The sequence below is a fragment of the Microcaecilia unicolor genome, chromosome 11 (genome assembly GCF_901765095.1).
Source record: "Microcaecilia unicolor chromosome 11, aMicUni1.1, whole genome shotgun sequence".
Taxonomy (NCBI): Eukaryota; Metazoa; Chordata; class Amphibia; order Gymnophiona; family Siphonopidae; genus Microcaecilia; species Microcaecilia unicolor.
The window spans coordinates 136,496,292-136,513,230 of record NC_044041.1 but is presented as its reverse complement, the minus strand read 5'-3'; the positions used below and the strand labels follow the sequence as shown (position 1 = coordinate 136,513,230).

The 16,939-nt window shown below is 46.6% G+C and overlaps 1 protein-coding gene across 1 annotated transcript in view; it reads right to left on the bottom strand.

The window, feature by feature from the left end:
- The window catches only part of ACTN3 (actinin alpha 3), a 368,054-nt gene that overhangs the window by 341,434 nt on the left and 9,681 nt on the right, over positions 1-16,939 (bottom strand). The window lies entirely within an intron of this gene.

Genomic DNA, 16,939 nt, shown 5'->3' with positions numbered 1-16,939 from the left:
TTGTGTCATCAACAAATTTAATTACTTCACTAGTTACTCCCATCTCTAGGTCATTTATAAATATGTTAAAAAGCAGCAGTCTCAGTTTCTGGGTTTCCCAGAGCCCTGGGAAACCCTACTAACTACCCTTCTCCATTGAGAATACTGACCATTTAACTCTACTCTCTGTTTTCTATCTTTTAACCAGTTTTTAATCCACAATAGAACACTACCTCCTATCCCATGACCCTCCAATTTCCTCTGAAGTCTTTCATGAGGTACTTTGTCAAACGCCTTCTGAAAATCCAGATACACAATATCAACCGGCTCCCCTTTATCCACGTTTGTTCACCTCTTCAAAGAAATGTAGTAGATTGGTGAGGCAAGATTTCCCTTCACTAAATCCATGTTGACTTTGTCTCATTAATCCATGCTTTTGAATATGCTCTGTTATTTTGTTCTTAATAATAGTCTCTACCATTTTGCTGGGCACTGATATCAAGACTCACTGGTCTATAATTTCCCGGATCTCCTCTGGAACCTTTTTTAAAAATTGACGTTACATTGACCACCCTCCAATCTTCTAGTACCATGCATGATTTTTTAGGATAAATTACATATTTCTAACAATAGCTCAGCAACATTTTTCAGTTCTAACAGTACTCTGGGATGAATACCATCTGGTCCAGGAGATTTGCTACTCTTCAGTTTGTAGAACTGCCCCATTACATCCTCCAGGTTTACAGAGAATTCATTAAGTTTCTCCGACTCAGCAGCTTCGAATACCATTTCCGGCACCGGTATCCCACCCAAATCTTCCTCGGTGAAGACCGAAACAAAGAATTCATTTAATCTCTCCGCTATGGAGAGATAGTGTGTCTGGGTTTAAAAATGTTTGGACAAGTTCCTGGAGGAAGTCCACAGTCTGCTATTGAGACAGACATGGGGAAGCCACTGCTTACCCTGGGATTGGTAGCATGGAATGTTGGTACTATTTGGCTTTATGCCAGGTACTTGTGACCTAGATTGGCCACTGTTGGAAAGAGGATACTGGGTTAGATGGACCATTGGTCTGACCCAGTATGGCTATTCTTATGTTTTTATGCAATGTATATCAAGCTATAGAAGTCCAACATACTAATAACTATGAATGACTATACACAGTGCATATGTGTCATGAGCTCAAGGAAAAGTGAGCCCTTGGACCACTGCTAGTGAATGTCAGCAGCAGGTGAACCACCCAATCACAGAAAACATGAACTGAACTGGCAGGACTGGAACAAACTAGAACTGAAATAAGCACACAGGCAAGAACAGACAAGAAGTGCACACAGGCAAATACAAAGCAACAGAAACAGCACTTGGCTAGGTAGCAACAGGGTACACAAGAACGTTGCACTTGCTCACATTAAATGTCATCTTGCCCTAAGCCAAATATTCTTGCAACCTCAGAGACTCTCAACAACCTCTCCAGTGTTCCCCCAAAACCTAAAGACTTCAAGCATGAACGTCCTTGTCACCAGTGTGGGCGCACAGGATATTTCAAAGCGGATTGCCTAGATAATCCCAAGCCTGTACTAAAGAGCATTCCAGTTCCTGCACCTAAGCTGGCAGCTTTTGTGGTGGCTCCAGTACCATGAAGGAGACCCACACAGTTGCCGCAACACAAAAGTTATTGGCCATTAATCAAGCAAGGAAGACGATGTGTTTCCTTAACACTACAGCATTCCAGTAAGTGTGAACCAGACCCAGGTGGCTGGTCTTGTGAACACTGGTTCTAGCATAACTTTGTTACAACCAGAGCTAGTGCCGGAAAATGCTATTCTACCAGGGTGCACTGCAGAAGTAGTGCTAGCCAATGGATCCAGAGAGAATGTACCCATTGCTCTAGTATTTCTGGATTGGGGTACCAAGCCTGGATTCAGAGAAGTAGGCATAATGAAAAACATGCCAGTACCAATGCTATGTGGGACCGACATGGGTCCAATGAACATTACTCTTGATAGTAGAGTCAGCATTTCTGCTATGGTGACCCGTAGTCAAGGCCTGGGTGGCCCAACAAGCAGAAGCAGCAAAGATCACCTCTCCAGTTCCAGATCCTGAGCTAGTCAAGGTGGGACCAGCTGACTGACAGGAGGCAGCGCTCCAGTGCTTCCAGCACTACCAGTTGACCAGGGCCGTAAGTATGGAACAGCCTGACTTAACTGACACACCTATTGATCAGACTGATGACCCTGATTTGTCAGAGTCACCAGCAGAGACCCTTCCAGATATGAATACTGATATAGGACATGAAGAAGCACAGGACATGAAGATATTCTATTATCAGTGGTTTTTCTGATGTTCTGTAATGTTTATTTTATTGTTATAGCTTTTCCCATATTATATACTTTTACATAGTACAGTTTCTTTATTATTTTTCAGGTGCTGCATTAGCTCCTTTTTCCTGAGTATGAGAAAGATTTTAGTATGAAAAAGGAGCTAATGCAGCACCTGAAAAATAATAAAGAAACTGTACTATGTAAAAGTATATAATATGGGAAAAGCTATAACAATAAAGTAAACATTACAGAACATCAGAAAAACACCGATAATAGAATATCTTCATGTCCTGGTTATGACAGTAGCTTCAACCAGGAAGAAAGCTCCACAACAAATGCAAAATTTCACCCAGGAGAGAGACTAGGTTCAGGTAAGGAGTGTAAGAAAAGTTTCAGTTGCCGGAAATTATTGTCAAAGCAGCACAGGATCCATTCACGGAAGAATAGGTTTACATGCACAGAATTTACAAAACACTTTGTCATGTTCCCCGCTTGCGCAGATATGGGCATCTGAGGAGATGGCAGCCATCTTGGATGTGGGCATCTCCAGGATAGTGAGGCCATCTTAGAGGTGGGCGTCTTAGGATGGGGCAGCCATCTTGGAGCTGGGCAGCCTCAGGAAGAAAGTCCATATTTGGGCTTGAGGACGTCTCTGGTGGGGGCAGCCATCTTGAAGGCAGCTGTGCAGGTTTGGGCTAATTCCTGTCCCCTGCCTCCTGTCCTCCCATGCTTTGGCTTCTACTCTGTTTCCTGGGTAGCTGCAGTGCTTCTGGATCTACTTCTGTTTGCTGCCTGGTATTGACCTTTGCCTGTTCCTGGATCTGCTACTGTTTGCTGCCTGGTATTGACAGTTGCTTGTTCCTACATCTGCTACTGTTTGCTGCCTGGTATTGACCTTTGCCTGTTCCTGGATCTGCCACTGCTTGCTGCCCGGTACTGACTTCTGTTGGCTCCTGGTCCTGCTTCTGGCCGTTGCGTGGCCTTGCCCCGTGGACTTTGTTCTGGACTCAGTTCTCTCTGCTGTTTGCTTCCCGCACCTGGGGGCTCAACCCCTGGGGAATGGAGGGGGACACAGGGGGAACTCGGGGTTGGCCAACAGCTCGGTGAGGAATCCTCCACCATCGGGCACAAGAGCTCACACCTCCACTGGGCGAGCCTGACACTTTATTCATAAATCACAAAACACCAGAGAATACACACAGGAGTAAAACCATTCACATGTGCTGAGTGTAGTAAAAGCTTCTATCAGAAGATACTAATTGTAGCATACAGGATTAAAACTATTAGCATGTGCTGAGTGTGGTAAAAACTTATGTTATAAGCACCGGAAAGGCAATGAGCATTGCAAAGCTGATGGCCTCTTCAGAAAGGAAGAGCCAGAACCACCCTGACACTGGACTATTGAGACCCGATCAGCGATCTGTGAAGGCCACAGTTCAGGTCTCTCTCTTAAGGGGGGGGGGGGGGTGAAGAAACAGTGTGTTTTAAGCCTGTAAAATGTATTGGATATTTTCCTGCATTGATTTTTTTTTTGTTACATTTGTACCCCGTGCTTTCCCACTCATGGCAGGCTCAATGCGGCTTACAGGTATTTATTTGTACCTGGGGCAATGGAGGGTTAAGTGACTTGCCCAGAGTCACAAGGAGCTGCCTGTGCCTGAAGTGGGAATTGAACTCAGTTCCCCAGGACCAAAGTCCACCACCCTAACCACTAGGCCACTCCTCCACTGATTATGTTCTGAAGTGTATTTCTCCTATTTGGTCAGCAGGTGGTGTTTCTTTGCTGTAAAGCTGCTACAGAGAACTGAACTGAGAGACACGAACAGGAAGCAAGAAGCAGTATACGTTTAAAACTTGTTGACTGGTTTCTGACTGGCCTGGAGTTTGAAATTACCCAGTAGTGCTGATTGTTGCTTCAGCTTTAGCCTGGATAAAGAGATAGATCTTTTTGCTAAGGCTGTGTGAACAATTATATGTCCTGATCTTCCCAGGTACTGTTTAGCCAGTATGCAAATGTTTAGTTAGTGTTATAATTTATTATTATTTCAATTACCTGTTATTGTTTGCCAATTGCATTTTTGTCCATTGTTTTGAGAATAAACACAATTGCTTGTTTGTTCTGCCTGTCTGGACTGATAAAGAATCCTGGTGATTTTTGTGTTGGGTCTGTGAGTGCTTTCTGGGAACCATGGGACCACTGGAAATGTGGCCCCAGTAGCCTAGAAATCACTAGGGATAATTTGAGCCTGGGAGACTCGCCCTGAGGTGGTTGTGACCCAGTCGGTGGGAGGAGGGTGCTAGTGTAGAGCACAAGCGGCAGGTGAAGGAGGACCTGAGCTGTGCTGGGGAAAGTGGCCGCAGGGCAATCCCAGGCAGGTGGCTAGGCATTTTGTGTTGTCTAGCAGGGCACTGGCCCGAATCTGATCTTTGGGGTCCGTGAAGATCTGGGGCTCCTCTTACCACCTGTCTTGGAGCAAGCTGTGTCGAGGGGCCGCTGGCGATCTTCAAGTTTTCGGTGCCAGTGGACGGCCTGTTCACTTTGCCGGAGCAGTTGCGGGTGCCAGGTCGGGCGGGGTGCTCGATTGAGCTGGTGATTTCTGTCTTTGGGCTCCCTCGGTTCGTCCGTGCCGCCAGTTTCCTCCGCTCTGTGGGACTGGCCCGCCGTGCTCTGCCTGAGCCCTGTTGCTGCCGGGCAGACAGTTGACTGCTGGGTGCTGCGCTGTTGCCTCTCCCCTGCTGCCTTCGCATCCTCCTTCCCGCCTGTCAGATTTGTACCCCGGCTCTTCTCTTCAGCTGGCCTGATGGAGGTGCAGTGGAGGAGGTCTGACGGTTGGTGCTGCGGAGGACGACCGTTTGATCCGCCATCATGACTCCTGTGCTACTGGCTCCGTTGCAGAGGAAGCCTGCCTCCAGTGTCGTCCTGCCTCTGCATGCTGCTGCTGTTTCTTCAGATCTTCATTGGACCTGTTCTTGTTAGGCTGGATTTCCATCATCCCTCTTGGTCCACCTGGACTTCTGCTGCCCATCTTTGTCTCCCTTACCTTTCCCTTTCCCTTCTCATTCTGCTCTCCCGCCCTAACTATTGAAATATAACTGTATTTAATTTATTTTATTGGTTCATTGTAAGCCGCTTTGGAGCTGCAAACCTGTGGCAAAAGGCGGGGTATAAATGTCCTAAAATAAATAAATAAACCTATATACCTCATAGGAACTCCAGGAGGAAGCTCTCTTTGGCATGATGCAAGTACTTTGGTGAGTGTTAGCAATACATTTGAGAAGCAGAGATTATACTCCACATACCTTGGCTAAGAAGAGAGGTTCATAACTGTCACAGTATGACTGGTATGTGAAAAAGTAACCTATATGGAGACATTGTCCCTGGGAGAACACTAAGGAAAAGAACTTAAGGGGGAAATGGAGATAATTTTAGAAAGACACAGAAGCAAGTGGAAAGATGGCCCCCTAATACCATGTTTCCCCAAGGCAATGGAGGCCAGGGACATGACCCCTTGAGATACAGTCAGAGAGCAGAGGAGAGTGGTTGTATGGAAATTGAAGGGGATCTGGGGTGGAATGAGTATGGATGCAAGGTTTTGATATGTGGTCTGCAGGTGGATACCTAAGACAATAGAGATATATGGGGGAGTTGTCTGCTGTGGGTGACATGTATAAGGTGTGGGAGAAGAGATTTGTGTATGTTGGGAGCACAGTAGAGTGTAATGTGTGAGAGTGAGTGTCTATTAGGGGTATCAGTTGTTGGTAGGGTATGTGGGGCAGTGGCGATTTGTGAGGCAGGGGGTGTACATATATGTGTAAGAGAGCAAGTCAAGGGATGTTGGGTGCATATTGCGTGTGTGCAGGGGAGAATGTTCTGAAAAAAGCTTCTGGGTCAGTGGCGCAGTGCAGGAGAGGGACTCTGAGGTGGGTCTGCAGACAGAGATCTAGAATGCAGTAGGAACAGGGAGACTGAGGTAAGTCTGCAGACAACATTTGGTAAATGCAGTAGAGGGTTCAGGGAACACTCCCCTCCCCACACCTTCCTCTTCTGTCTTCCCTTTCCCTCCAAGCACATACATTTTTTAAAATTTTAGTACTTTTTATTTATTTTAACAGCAATCAAAACCATTTTGAGAAGTCCAAGCAGGAACATGCTTCATTAAATACCTCACTACAAACCTTCTCCATATAGCCATTATCCAAAGCAATAAACTCCTCAAGCAGAAATCAAAACCAAACAGTAGACCCCCCCCCCCCCCTCCTTCTCCCTATCTTTATTAATACTACGCCTCCCCTCACATTTAACATGGTAGTCAGGCCAGATAAAAAATTTTAAAGGGAAGTGAGCATGGCACTCACTTCACATATCTTCAGCAGTATTGCTGTGCTGCCTCTAGACCCATTCTAACAGTCCCATGTGGATGGATAGGAGGTAAAGCATTTAAAGTGTTTCATCTAAAGACTTCACAACGTATTTACAAAAGAAATGGGAGGAGTTTGCTTCGCATAACCAGGAACATCTTGAGGATGTAGTCTTGTTCTGGTCCATGGCCAAGGCCGTGCTCCGGGGCAAGATTATAGCCTATGTCAGTAAGCAGAATCGGCAAATCGCCCAAGGGGTTGTAGCTCTAGAACGGCAGCTCAGAGCAGCGAGGTGAACATATGCTAGAGCACCGACCCAGACAAATTATGAAACACTCATGTCCACCAGGGTAGCACTTAATAGTTTACTGCACGAACGAGTAACGAGATCCCTCCTGTACAAGAAATATAAGTTGCACAAATATGGAGACAAGGCGGGAGGGATGGTTGCTAGACTCGTGAAAGGCGTGCAAAAAGCCCACTTCATTACAGCGCTTCGCACATCGGCGGGGGGAATAACACATGACCTTCATGAGATCTCACAGACTTTCCATCAACACTTCACCACCTTGTACAGGAGGGAACGGGAGAGTGTAGGAACACGAGAGGCTATACAGCAGTATCTGAAAGATGTAGGATTAGAGAAAATACCCGCAGCCCAATTAATTTCCCTCAACGCTCCGGTATCGGCCAAAGAGTTTCAAAAGGCGATTGGAGCGTTGAGGTTCTATTCAGCGCCGGGGCCAGATGGCCTCTTTGGAGAATTTTATAAAATGCTCAACACACAGATCGTAGGGCCGCTGACTGAGTATCTTAACACTGTGGTGGAGACTGGACACTTTCCCCCACATGCCAACACGGCGCTAATTAGCTTGATCCCCAAAAAAGATAGAGATCCGTTACAACCCAACTACTATAGACCCATCTCTCTGATCAATGTTGAGATCAAACTGTTATCACGCATTCTGGCAGAGAGACTAGCGCCCCTGATGTCGCGTCTTATTAAAGAGGACCAAGCGGGCTTCGTCCGGGGCAGCCAATCTGTGTTGAACATACACAGACTGATCCTTGCAATGTTGGCTAGCCCACACCATGGTGCTCAGAGATTGGTGGTGAGCCTAGACGCAGAACCCGCATTTGATCAGGTAGAGTGGCCATTTATGTTTGAAACTCTGAAAGACATAGGGTTAAGCGGGTGGTTTCTCAGTGCTATAGAAACACTTTATACGCAACCGCAAGATATGATTCGGGTCAACGGGGTTAAAACTGCAGGATTTGACATCGGTAGAGGCACTTGCCAGGGTTGCCCTTTATCCCCGTTACTTTTTCTGTTAACGCTGGAACCCCTGCTAATGAAGATTCGTGCACAGGACAGCATAAAAGGGATTAAGGTCAGTGGGAGAGAGCTTAAGGTGCTCGCCTACGCAGACGATGTGATGGTGCTCCTGAGTGACCCACAGACCTCTTTGGGGTGCCTTCTGCACACTATTACTGACTATGGTGATCTTTCGGGCTATAAGCTTAACAAGTCAAAATCAATGGCACTGGCCCTAGATGACACACTGAAATCAGAATGGAGAGGTCATTTCCCCTTACAATGGGCAGATGGTCAGCTTCGATACTTAGGGGTAACTATCCCCAGGGCCATGGAGACACTATATAAGGCAAACGTAAGACCCTTATTGGCCACCACTAGGCGACTGTTGAAGTTGTGGGGAGCCTGCCCTTTATCCCTCTCGGGCCGCATAGGTCTGTTTAACATGATGATAGCCCCCAAATGGCTGTATCTGTTTCAGATGTTGCCACTATACCTGAGGAGGGGGGAAAAGCGGACATTACATCGTTCCATACAGACCTTTTTGTGGAACAGGAAGAGACCTAGGCTCCCAATCCATGTTATACAGAAACCAAGACCGCAGGGGGGGATGGGGCTGCTCAATATACGATATCTCACAATAGCATGTTCCATGCGACATATCAGAGACTGGCTGGTGGGGACAGGTGATTTTTCGGTGATAGAGCTAGAGAGGGCTCTTGTCCCTACTGTACATTTAGGATGGAGGTTACACGTTCCGGGAGGGGGGCTAGGAACCGGGAAAGAACAGAACCCACTAGTTGCATCAGCAAGGGCAGCTTGGAAGTGGCTCTGCAAGCGGCACAGATTTGATTGGAAAGCTACCCCTTTCTTACCGCTGCTTCATAACCCAGATTTCCTAGAGGGATCTTCCTCGGTGGCGTTTCATCACTGGCGGAAGCTTGGGATACAGTATGTTTACCAGCTGGTGTCGGATGAGGGGAGAGCGCGGCCCTTCGCAGATCTGCAGCAGGAGTTTGGACTCACAGAGGCTGATCGCTTTGCATGTCTTCAGATGTGCCATTATGTCTCAGCATTGGGCTGGACCAACCTGAGTGAAGATGTTCAGGATACATTAAATACAGCACTGACATTGGAGGCACAGAACTCGATACCTCTCAAATTCCATCATAGATTTTTACAAGACTCGACTGAGGATACAGACTTCCGCACGGGAGCGCAGCACTGGGCCAAAGATTTGACACCAGCAGTAACAGAAGAGATTCTGTGCAGATTTCTGACCTCCATACAGAAACGCTCCGTCTTCAGTCGATATTGGGAGATGCAATACAAATTTACTCTCAGGCTGTACATTTCGCCAGCACGAGCCTTCAAGGCAGGCTTTGGAGACTCAGATGCATGCCCGTGGTGTAGTCAAGCCCCAGCCACATTGGGGTGTACAAATATGCGCGACCAGTCCCTCCAGGCTTTTGCACATTCCTGCAGAGAACCATGCTGATGGGAAAGAGAACCATACTGTTGCACTGGCGAGAAAAGAAAGGACCATCTGTGAGAGCATGGAGAACTCAAATGATAGAATTTTTGAAACTGGAAAGACGTGGAATTTGACATGTCCTCTACGGAAGGGGAACATCTCCAGAAGATGTGGGCGAACTTTTGGGACACTCTGCAACCCACAGCTAGGAGCAGAATCTTAAACTGTGAGACTTTGGCACTCATTTTCGAAGCATATGGATGTTTCAAAGGGCCGAAATGGATGTCCGTGTGCTTGAAACATCCAAATTCCAATTATGCAAAGGCAGAATAGGGATGTCCAACACTGCAGAATTTCCAAATAGCAAGGGGGCTTGTTTTGAGAGGGACTAGGGAGGGCCTGAAATCTGGATGTCCAACAGCGATAACAGATTGGGTTGAAATGTTCATGTCTAAAAAGAAGGACGTCCTTATTTAGACCTGTTTCAGGAATGTCCAGATTACAGAAAAGTGCTCTGGTACCCTCATGATCAAAAGCAAACGCCAGTGCTAGAGGCTGTTAGCACCATACTAGCGCCGGTGTTTGCTAACCCTGCATGATCAGCACCCTCGAGTGCGTGAAACAATGCGCTCGAGGGCTCTTACCGCAAGTAGCATGCAAATGCATGCTAAACGAGGCTTAACGCATTCATCCTCAATGATCAGTGACCAGTGCGCCAAAGATTGGGTCACTGGCCGCGACAAACCCTACGCCAGCTCTAAGCTGGCGTTAGGGTTTGCAGATCATTGGGGAGGAATGGTGAGCCCTGTCCAGCATGCATTTGCATGCTGGCAGGCCCCCATTCCCCCAAAGATGCAAACCACCCCCCCCCCCAGCGACAGGGGAGTGAAGGTCCCTCCCGACGATCCCACCACCCCCTCCCCCCCAGGTTCAGGGAGGGCTGGAGATCCGGTGGGTCTCCAGCCCCCCCAAACCCCCCAAAAATGGTCCCTGGTGGTCCAGTGGCCGCCGCCGCCCCCCCAACCCAACCCCCAGCATTGGCAAGGATCCGCTCTGCCAAAGTAAGTTGTTATGCAAGTGGCAGGGTCCTTATGAAGTCATGGAAAGAGAGGACCTGTCAAAAATCTTTCATGTCAACTTAATGAAGAAGTGGGTCCCCATGACGGCGGCCCTAGTCCAAAGAGATGACTTTGGCCCAGAGGTCCCGATAGACTCCAGACCTATGCAAGTTCCATTTGGCAACCAGCTCTCTGACTTGCAGAAGGCTGACCTGGAGCAGTTGATACGCTAAAATGAAGATGTGTTTTCTGGCGTGCCAGGCCGTACTCACCTTGCAACTCATGACACTATCATCGAACCAGGAATGGTGGTCTGGCAGCATCCCTATCAAATCCCATAAGCTTGGCAGCATCCCTATCGAATCCCAGAAGTCCAGCAGCAAGCGGTGGTGAAGGAAGTCGAAGAGATGCTAAGATGGGAAGTGATTGAAAAGTCCACCAGTAATTGGGCATCTTCCATTGTGTTGGTATCAAAACTGGATCAAAGTATCCGGTTTTGCATTGATTTCAGGAAAGTGAATGCTGTCTCCAAGTTAGAGGCCTATCCAATACCAAGGGTAGATGAACTCATTGAGCGACTGGGAGATGCCCGATTCATTTCAACCCTAAACCTGACCAAGGGATATTGGTAGGTACCTCTCACCCCAGATGCCAAGGAGAAGATAGCCTTTTCAATACCTCAAGATTTGTTCCAATTCATGGTGCTCCCATTTGGCCTCCATGGAGCTCCAGCTACCTTTTAGCACCTTGTGGACTGCCTACTTAGACCCCATGGTGACTACGCAGCTGTCTTCTTGGACAACATTGTCATCTACAGTGAAGATTGGAGAGCCAATCTTATCCAAGTAGATGCAGTAATGGACAGTCTATGGACCACTGGATTAACAGTGAATCCCAAGAAGTGTTCTTGGGAGGACAGGAAGTACAGTACCTGGGATACTCGGTCAGGAGAGGACAAGTGAGACCCCAGATCTGAAAGGTAGAGACCATCATCCAGGTGCCAATCCCTCAGACAAAGAAGCAAGTACGAGCCATCGTCAGGATCGTAGGGTATTATTGCCAGTTTATTCCAGGATTTGCAGAGAAAGCAGAGCCACTAACCCGCCTCCTGAAGGCCTGTGAAAAGGTACACTGGACCGAACAGTTGAATGTGGCCTTCCAAACTCTAAAGAAGACTATTTGCTCGAAACCAGTGCTGGTCAGCCCAGATTTTAACTGGTCCTTTATTGTCCCGATGGATGCATCAGAGGTTGGGCTCAGGGCTGTTCTGGCCCAGGAAGTGGAAGACCACCCGGTGATGTTAATTAGCCGAAAGCTGTTCCCAAGGGCAAAGAACTATGCGGTAATTGAGAAGGAGGCTCATGTGGTCAAATGGGCCCTGGAGATGTTCCTGTATTATGTACTGGGCCGTGACTTCATGTTGGTCACTGATCATCAACCCCTGTAGTGCATAGCCCACCATAAAGATTCAAGTGCACATGTAATGTGATGGTTCCTCAGCCTTCACCTCTTCAAGTATCAGGTACAACGCCAGGTGGGCCAAGAACATGTGAATGAGGACTTTTTGTCCAGGGAAGTGGACCCTGAATTGGCAGGCGTTTAACCGGGTACGGTTGAGCTGAGGAGGAGGGTATGTGACAGGGTTTATAGGACACTGCCTCTCACCCTTAAGAAAAGTCTCCCTTTAATTAGCCTGAGCCAACTTAAGAATGCAGATCCCACCCCAGGAGGAAGCAAGCCAGGAGAGGTGGAGTCACTACTGGAAAGTTCAAAAGACAGGGCAAGGTAGAAGTTAAGGAGGCCCAGAGAGGAAAGACATGAATCCCCACTGTGTGCTGCTGAAGCGCCCCCTTCGACAATCATTATCTGGCTGAGGTAAGCCATTGTTACTTTTGAAATTGACTTTGCAAGCCTGTTTTGCAGTCTGGCAGGAGGCAGACCTGGAGTCCATGGAGGAACCCGGAACCTTGTGGGCTGCGTTTTGGGCATGACCACACCAACAGCTATGGACTGTGTTTGGCCTGCTGCCAGAGGCCATCCTAAGACTCTGTTGCTGTACTGCAGAGGGTTTTCCACCCTATATCTTGGATCCTATGAAGGAACAGGCCCAAGAATCTCTTTAAATAAATATTTTTGTGTTTCATCCATTTGTCTGACTGCATTATTTCACCAGTCACACCCAACCCTCTACACAAGGTGTCACAGGCATATACACAAAATTTATACCTTCATGTAAATTTATGTGTTAGTGTTTGTGTGCTATTGGAACTGGATCTGAGAGCCTGTTTTATAAAAGCACGTAGACACCTAGCTTGGTTTTATAAAATAAGCTTCAAAAAGGCAACATATTCACAATTTGCAGTGTATTTCACAAAAGGCTCTTTTAGTAAAATATTTATACGGCTGTGGGGAAAATATATGTATTTTGCAACATGTACAGTGGGAACAGTCAATTTGCAAAAAAACAAAAAAACAACGACAAAACAGAAGCATCAGAGCTGCCAAAGGGTCACGATTTTTGAGAGGGAGATTTTAGTACATGCCCCCAGCCCCACCACACTCTGCCTTGGCTCCACTCACTGTACATCGTGGCTCCACCTGCTGGCCATTCCAGAAAATATTTTATTTACACCAGTAACTGCAGGGATGGATAAGAGGGAGTGTTTCTGTTCATTCTATTAAACCCCCTATCCAACATCTGTTCCCCCCCAGGGACATAACCATGAGGGGGCCTCAGCTCCCCCCCCCCCCCCCCACTTTGAGCTTAAAGCCACTCCAAAATTGTGGCACTGGTTGAATCGCTGGCAGTGCTGCCCAAGCTCCACTGTTTGAAGAGGTTCACTATATGAGCCTCATACTGTGTTGTTTGAGCAGTTCAGCACTCGGCAGAGTGCTTCAACTGCCAAATCCGGCCCTCCTGCATATGCTCTGTTCAGGCACTTGAAAATGGAAAATAAGATGATACCTTTTTATTGTACCAGCCTACTACCCTTTTCAATTAGTTTTCAGAGGCCAAAACCTCCAGCCTCAAGTCAGGTCAGGACAGTATACTGCTGTTATGGTATCCTCTCCTGACCTGAGGAAGGAAGTGTTGGTCTGTGAAGGCTAATCAAAAATGTATTAAAACCAGTCCAATATAAAGGTATCACCTTATTTTCTATTTTATGTTTTATTTGCATTTATTAACCTTTATTAACACAGCTACCACATTATTTTATCCTAAATTCAAAATAAAAATTATTTTCTGTACCTTTGTTGTCTATCCATTTACTTCTTCTAATTGTATTGGTCCCAGTCTCTTAATTCTGCTTTTCTTCGTCTTCTCTTAACTCTCTCGCCAGCGTTTCCTGTCCATTTGTCATTTTTCTCTCTCTCCCCTTTTTCTTTGTTTTCTTCAACTTCTTTTTCTGCCTCCAGGTTTAATTTATTCTTACTATCCAGTCTTCAATTTCCCTCTTTTTACTTCATCTACGTATGACTTTTCATCCTTTTCTCACCCTTGTACTCCCCATGCCCCTTCCTCATATTCTCCAGTCTTTCACTAACTCTATCCTCTCTCCCTTTCCATCTAGCAGCTCTCCTCTTTCTTTCCCTCCCTACCCTTCCATCATCTCCCCTCTTCCTCTCCCCATCCCTTTCAGTGACTCTCCCTTTCGCTCTGCATCCTTCTATCCAGCATCTCCCCTCTCTCTCCCTACCCTTCCATCCAGCGCCTTCCCTCTTTCTCTCCCCATCCTTCCAATACCTTCCCTCTTTCATCCAACATCTACCCTCTCGCCTAATCCTTCCATCCAGTGTGTGTGTGTCTCTACTACTACTTATTTCTAAAGCACTACTAGACGTACGCAGCGCTGTACACATGAACATGAAGAGACAGTCCCTGCTCGAAAGAGCTTACAATCTAATTAGGACAGAAAAACAGGACAAACAAGAGATAAGGGCGTATTAAAGTGAGGATGATAAAATAAGGGTTCTGAGCAAGTGAATAAGGGTTAGGAGTTAAAAGCAGCATCAAAAAGGTGGGCTTTTAGCTTAGATTTGAAGACGGCCAGATATGGAGCTTGACGTACCGGCTCAGGAAGTCTATTCCAGGCATATGGTGCAGCAAGATAAAAGGAACGGAGTCTGGAGTTAGCAGGGACTGTCTTTCTTCTATGTTTGTGCAGCGCTGCGTATGCCTTGTAGCGCTATAGAAATGCTAAATAGTAGTACTAGTAGTTCCCGGGGAGGAATGTAGGGAGAGATGAGAGTGGAGAGGTACTTAGGAGCTGCAGAGTGAATGCACTTATAGGTCAATAAGAGGAGTTTGAACTGTATGCGGAAACGGATAAGAAGCCAGTGAAGTGACTTGAGGAGAGGGTAATATGAGCATAACGACACTGGCAGAATATTAGTCGTGCAGCAGAATTTTGAACAGCGTATGAACAGCATGTTCCCATTCTCTCTCCCTATTTTTCTCCATTCATCATGTCCCCCTCTCTCCCTTCTTCCAGTGTATCTCCTCTTTCTCCCCCTACCATTCCATTCAGTATCTTCCCTCTTTCTCTCCCGTCTTTCTCTATCCATCTAGCCAGGGTCTCCCCCTTTCTCCCCAGCCGCTTCTCTCTCTCCTGCTGTTTTCTATGTCCCCTCTTTCTCTCCCCATCTTTGCACTCATCTCTCTGTACCTCTCTTCCATCCAGCACCCCACTCTTCTACCATTTTCTCCCCTCTGCTCCCTTTTAGCACCTCCTGCCTCCATTTCCGCATCCTTTCCCCCAAGTATGTTTCCTGGCCATTGCTGCTTCTCCCCATGTGCAGCAGCGGATGTGGCAAAACAAAAAAAAATGGAAGTGCGGGGAGAATAATAGGAAGGGGCATAGGTAGATGAAGGAAAAAGAAAGAAATTAAACCCTGCCCCCCCTATCGGCAGCTCCACCCCCTCCCAATTCAGCAGTACCCCCCCCCCCCAGAGGGGGTCCTGAGACCAGAGAGGGTGGGGATGGAGGGGGTCCTCAAACCAGAGGGGGGGAGGTATCTCTGTCACACATACACTCACTCTTACACACACTCTCTTTCACAGTCAGTGTCTTTCTCTGCCGGTCCTCAGACCCAACTGACATCAACTTCACGTTCTGATGGGGGCAGAGGACCGGCAGAGCCAACAGCACAGCACGTTTGAAGGCTACTGCTGCGGCCCAGCGCTTCCATTTTTTTGTTGTTTTGTCATGGCCGCTGCCGCTCATTGGGAAAATCAGCAGTGGCAGCAGCGGCAGTAGTGCGTTGGTGGCAGGAAGTGTCTCGGCAGAAGACTTTCCCGCTCTGGAGGGAGTGCGGGAGACTTGGTAGGTCTGCACTATCATTCAGGGCTTTGAAGATAAATAAAATGAAACAAAACACCCAGGGATGGATATTCAAAAGTATACGTTTAACAGCAGCTGCTAACCAATAAACCCCATTTTCCTGAATTTTCAGCAGCAGTAATTGGCTATTTGAAAAATGCCCATCCTCTGTGTGGACATTGGACAATTTGCATAATTATACCCATATTTAGTGTTCTTGAGGATGCAATTAGGGTGGGAATTGAAAAACTTGCACATTTTTGTCTTTAATATCCATAACAAGGATGTTTTATGACAGGAGACAGCATGAGCCTATCTGGTCCATTATCTGGGGCTGAAGGCATATTGAGTGACCCCAAACATTCACAGATATTGAAAACAATAGCAAACTTGTGAGGTTTATTTTGTTTTAGTAAAGCTCCTTGGTTTTGCATTCTTTCTGCTAGGAGGGGATCGGGGGGCTGGGGAATTTTCAAAGGGTCTGTGAAGGGAGAGGGGGCAGGATTATATCCAAAATGTTTGCCATGGTTCAGAGCTTGCTTTGTTATTTGCAATGCTGTATTGTGTATTTCAGTGCTGCACAATATGCCTTTATTTTTGTTTATGATAACAAAAAACATATATAAAAAACAATAGCAAACACTTATGATTGCCTATGTGTGTTTTTTTTTTTTTACAGCTTTTTTGGTTTTTGAACATGTTTCAAAACAGAACAAGAGAATAACAATCAAAACACAAACAATAACATGGGAGGGATATATCTTATCCAGTGAACAGGTGCATTCTTATAAATGTAAATAAGTCTGAAAAGGAGACCACATGCATAACACCATGGGATGCCTCGTAGTACCAAAAGTACTGGCTAGCTCAAACTTATGGGTAATGTATGCCACCAGATATATTCTATATTAGCATGTTTACGGAGTCAGGTATTTGGATTTTTCTTCTCGGTAACTGTTAGCTGATAGTTTGTTTAAAGTACACCAATAATACAGCAGCCCGGGGGAGACAGCTTCAGCTTTTTCATATCATGCTGTCTCCTGTCATAAAACCTCCTTGATCCATATAAGTACATAAGTAATACCACACTGGGAAAGACCAAGGGTCCATCG